Source organism: Oreochromis aureus, linkage group 3 (assembly GCF_013358895.1).
Source record: "Oreochromis aureus strain Israel breed Guangdong linkage group 3, ZZ_aureus, whole genome shotgun sequence".
In the NCBI taxonomy this organism is placed as follows: Eukaryota; Metazoa; Chordata; class Actinopteri; order Cichliformes; family Cichlidae; genus Oreochromis; species Oreochromis aureus.
Window position 1 is genome coordinate 80146084 of NC_052944.1, and position 5512 is coordinate 80151595.

The following is a 5512-nucleotide window of genomic DNA, read 5'->3' on the forward strand; positions in this document are numbered from 1 at the left end:
GCGAACAACTCATACAAATTTCAAAGCTGTTCTAACAGTCCAACACTGGTCTCTCAATTTCCCGTTTGAGAGCTGTGAGCTTCCTATGATGTTATCCAAACTTACGTTCCGTGGTGTTGTCATTCTTGTGGTCAAAGAGCCGATTCTGAGAACTCACAACTGCGGTGCACTTCCCAAGATGTGATCAATTTTGCCCAGAGGTGTTATTCCAAGCGAGCCCCTCCAGATGTAATCAGTTTGCACTCAGAGGTCTTGTATTACGAGTATTCACGGCAGCTGTGCGGTTCTCCAAGGTCTCATCCGTGTTGCACTCAATGACCCATTTTGAGAAACTCACGCCTCATCCCATCGTTTTAATCCCAGCGGGCAGCTTTGTGGGGGTTTGAACAGCCGGTTCCGCTTCCTTAATTCTTTGATAAGCCAGGGCCAAGCCAGCTCTGATCAGCAAGAACCCTGTTATCATGGTTCCGAATAGGTAAATATATTCAGCAGTCAGGCTCACCCAAGCCCAGACTTCTCGTTGAGAAGGGGTGTCAATTGCATTCAGAGACCAGTTGATCAAATCCATAATTCCTCTTTTAGGTTTTAGAGAACAGGCTGTGAGAGAGTGTTCCAGGGAAAAGTAATGCAAAAAGCACGAGACTAGACAAGGACATAAGAAGCTAAGCAGGGAAGATAAGGGAGAGGAGAGGAGAAAAAGTGCGACCGCCTTCACTGAGAGCCAAACGAGAGCTGACAGAAAACACAGAGAACCACTGGGCCAAAATGACCCAGGACCATGACAGTCCCCCTTTTTTCATAGCTCTTTAAATTTCAATCTTGCAGGAAGAGAGCTGATTGTCAAATCATGAACTCACAAAATATCACCACCTGTGGATAACACCTCTCAGATTTCTTATCTCAGTACACTGTAACAAAAGCAAAAACAAACGTAGCCAATCAAATACCATTAAAATAACTCTTACTAGAGCCCGTTGCAGACATGTTCAAGCATAAAACCATCTCTCTCTCTCTTAGAGAAAGAAAACAACCCAAACCTCACTGATAAAATCAACCTAGTGCTAGGCAACATCCAAAGATCAGCCAAAAAAATTCACAGGAAAGTTTATGCTTCCTGATGTAACAATATGGTGTGGGAATTAGAACCTCAGGTGCTGTAGCATGCAGAGTTGCAGTCACTGCTCCTGGCTTTAATTAGTTTCTGATACTCTCTTGGTGTGAACTCAGACTTAAGTTTCACTCCGTGACTCGCTAATTGCGAGCTGTGCTACAATTGTCCACAACTCTGCCCAGGTCTTTCCACCTGCTGTCACTAGACCGGTCAAGGGGAAATGTTTGGGGTGGATGCATCCATTATGAACAACTTCTTTTGTTCCTCCACGGATTAAATCTCAATCATAGAAAATGCGGTGCTCTGAAATAAACATTACACAGTTAGTTTATCATTCTCACTCTTTACCACTCCTCCTCATATCTCTCATGAGGGCTGTGTGAAGCACAGTAAAGAATTCAGTGCAGGCCCTCAGCAGCCATAAACAGGCATCTCAAGGCATGAAGTCACATTCTGTTTGTAAAAAAAAAAAAAATTCCAGCAAGTGGCCCTGTGCCCAGCCTCTATTCATGCACAAAGCCAAGGGTCACCGGGCTGTATTTCACCATTGCATAGTCACATTCTGACAGTGGGATGGTTATGCCATCATGACTGGACATGAAATTTATGTTTCATTTACACATTAAATCTCTGGCGAGTAAATTTACTGGACTTAATTCTGGCAATAGAAAACCATGTTTGAATGTTTGGCCCTGTCCATCAATACAGGTCTGACCAATTGGTCAGATCATGAAAAACATTTGCAGTTTTACAGACTGCCAAAAGTTATTACAAATCAGGGAGAACAATGCCGAAAGTTATCAGAGGAAAGGAAGCAGTTGTGGTTAGTGAAGCTAAACCAGGATTTACAAGGCAAAAATCTGGACAACATCCGAATTTGTTCTGCTCATTTCTTTTCTATAGTTAAGCATACTTAATAAAATATAATCGAAGTATGCTACGTTTTAGTAAGGGATGATATCATACAGTTAAAGCTTGGTTGATTAAAGATGTTATTGCATTACTTACCTTGGCATTCACAAGACATCTGTCGCTGGTGACTTGATTTTGAAGAGCTTTTCTGTGGTTTCGGACATTGATCCATTGCAGTGTTTACCTCGGAGTGCCTCCAATATGGCAGTGCATGCAGGTTACCGCCCAGACGTAGGTGAAAACCCTCTATGGGATAAATGGGTGGAAATTGTTGTACAATCCTGGTCCCCACGTTACTGTTAATGAGCGCCTTTGTCACGGCGGGGTGCGCCGGTGTGTTTTTTGAAACAGGACCCCAAAGCAGATGTGGACGAGGAGTTGCAGGTTTAAACAGAAAGCGATCCTTTATTTGGATGGTAGCAGGGGTTAAACATGGAAACCTGAGCAAACTAAAAATCACTAAGAAACAAATACTATGAACTACCATGACTAAGACTAAAGAATGACTATGACTAAGACAATGGTGGGGATAACAGACGACTTGACAATGACATTCAGAAAACAGAGGACTTAAATACACACATAAGGCAATCAGGGGGAGTAGAGACACATGAGGAAACAGCTGACTAGGATAAATATAATGATGCACAGGAAAGAGTAAAACCAACCACATGAACACAGAACACAAGATCCCTTTTCAAAATAAAACAGGAAACACGGAGACATAGACATGAAACAAACTAGACAACAAGAGCCACACAGACATGACACATAACGGGTAGGCACACGAACCAGGGAGACCGAGTACAGGGGAAGATGACAGGAACGACAACATGAACTTGACAACATAAGACACACAGGCATAAACACATGAAGGGCAAGGGAGACTTAACACAAGAGTAATATAATAACAAATGAGCTAGAATAACTTAATGAACCTAAACAAACAATAAATAACAAAATAGACAAAACTCAAAACACTGGGTCGCACGACCCAGGACCATGACAGCCTTGTCCCATTCAGGGTTCGCTGTCCTTTCCGAAAGTATATCCCCAACAAGCTGGCCAAGTATGGCATTAAAATATGGGCAGCCTGTGATGCAAAATCTAGCTATGCATGGAATATGCAAGTGTACACTGAAAAGCTACCTGGAGGAGCATCTGAGAAGAATCAGGGGATGCGTGTGGTGCTGCAGATGTGTGAAGGGCTGCAAGGGCATAACATCACGTGTCACTTTGTAATTTCTTTACATCCTATTGTGTTGGAGAGGAACTTCAGAAGAGAAAGGTGACTATGTTGGGAACAATCAGAAGAAATAAGCCAGAACTTCCCAGTGAAATTTTGAAGATGCAGGGAAGATCTCTGCATTCCTCAATATTTGTTTTCACTGAGAAAGCAACAGTTGTTTCATACTGCCCAAAGAAAAATAAGAGTGTTCTTGTTATGAGCATAATGCATCTCTGAGCACAAGAGAAGACAAAAAACCCCACAAATGATCCTAGACTACAACTCCACCAAAGGAGGAGTAGACAATCTTGACAAATCACAGCGACATCCAGCTACCAGCGCAAGACAGCTTGTTGGCCCTTGGTAATTTTTTAACAATATTTTGGATGTGTCTGCTTACAATGCCTATGTCCTGTGGACTGAAATCAACCAACATTGCAATGCAGGCAAATTGTACCGATGTCAGCTTTTCCTGGAAGAACTGGGAGAAAATCTTGTCACTCCCAAGATCCAGATGCGAGTCAGACCAGCTCGATCCCCAGCAGCAGCAGCTGTCATTGAAAAGGTAAAGTGTGCACCATCCAACACATCTGCAAGAAGTGGCTACAGCTGTTCAAAATCCCACAAGGCTGGCCGACATGATAGAAGATGGGCAGGGCTGTGTGTACTCAGTGGATAAGGATAAGTATATGGATAAGATCTTGGAGAAGCTCATGGCTCTTCTATATGGATAACATCTTGAAGAAGAACAATGGGAATTGAGAGACCTGTGACCAGTGACGCACATTTGACCAACTGTAAAATTGGATGCAGTTTGTTCGCACTAACCAAAACAACTACCATCTTCATCTTCTGCGGTCCCCTAGTGCCAGCTGGATATTCAAGGCAAAAGCTGACGGGAATAACACTGCTTGTTATGACTCTCTCCCTCCTCATTCAAGATTGTTGACTTTTGCCTAACCGGGTGAAGGAACACTTTCTCTCCGTTGAACACAGAACACACACACACACACACACACACACATACACACACACACACACACACACATATGCATATACATTGACACAGACCTACACTCACCCCCCCCACCCCCTTCAAACGCCTTCGAAGCTTATGTCTTCTATTTTGTGAGATGGGATGATTCATCTGCTATGTGCTGATTTGTTTTGTTTTTTTGTTCTCAAACTGATCTCCCTGTTGGAGCTCAGTCTGGGGGAGTTATTTTTTTTTTTCATCCTTGTTTTTTCTCATGTTGTGCATTTTCCATTGTTATACCTCTCTGACCTGTCTTCCCCATGTGATGTTTGTGTAATATATGTATGGTCAGAAAGGTAAGATGGTGCTGGCAAGGCTCGCAGCCTTAACCTAATTTCCCTCGGGATGAATAAAGTATTATCAGTCAATCAATCAAAAATTTACCTTCATACTTTTTGTCTGATTGTCTGTTTACAACCTAAAACAGAGAAGGTAGGATGGATTTGTATTTTTGTCATATAATGTATTTTTCGGACCATAAGGCACACCGGATTATAAGGCGCATTAAGTGAAACAAAACATTCAGATAAGTCAAACTGAGGTCAGTAAGCTCAACCAGAATTCATACATAAGGCACACTGTCGATTTTTGAAAAAAATGAAAGCATTTTAGGCCGTGTGTGAGCAGTATGGAAGCTCTGTGACTTGTATCTGAGCTGGTTCCCAGTAAAGTCTGAACTGGGACTGTGTGTGATGCAGAGAGGTGGAGATTGGAGGTCTTAATTGAGCTACAAAGCTTGTAATCATGTTTCCTGTTGTTTGAACTGTGTGTGTTTGTGTTCAGACTTTAAACCAGAGCCAGACGTCGTCTACTCTTCACTGAAGTAGTCCACCAGTCCAACCACTGACGTCCAGCTGCTGGTCTCTAACTGGTCCCCCCAGCACCTCAGACCAGAGGACATCCACATGTTACAGATTTCTATATGTTTTATGTCTTTTTATCCCTGAATTAGACTCTGATGACCCAGAACTACTTACTGAGAGTCAATTCATTGAGTTGATGTTTGTTGGCTTTTGTTCCCACAGCAGTGAGCAGTTTCTCTGCAGGATTAATAAACTTTTAGTCTCAGATGTTTTCCTCGTGTGGTTATGTGGGTTTCACAAAGGTGTCAAATGGAAAATTTGACTTGTACCGGTTTGGTTGTGGCTAAACGACAAACACCTCTCTCCACTGAAGAAAACAAAGAATAATGTCTAACCCCCAACCTCAACCTAAAAACAGCCGG

The 5512-nt window shown here is 42.6% G+C and overlaps 1 long non-coding RNA gene across 1 annotated transcript; it reads left to right on the top strand.

Moving 5' to 3' along the window:
* The first annotated feature begins 4922 nt into the window (after positions 1–4922).
* LOC120439211 lies at positions 4923–5183 on the top strand. Its single transcript, XR_005612460.1, has 2 exons — positions 4923–4989; positions 5071–5183. It is a non-coding gene; the product is annotated as an uncharacterized LOC120439211 (long non-coding RNA).
* The last annotated feature ends 329 nt before the right edge of the window (positions 5184–5512 follow it).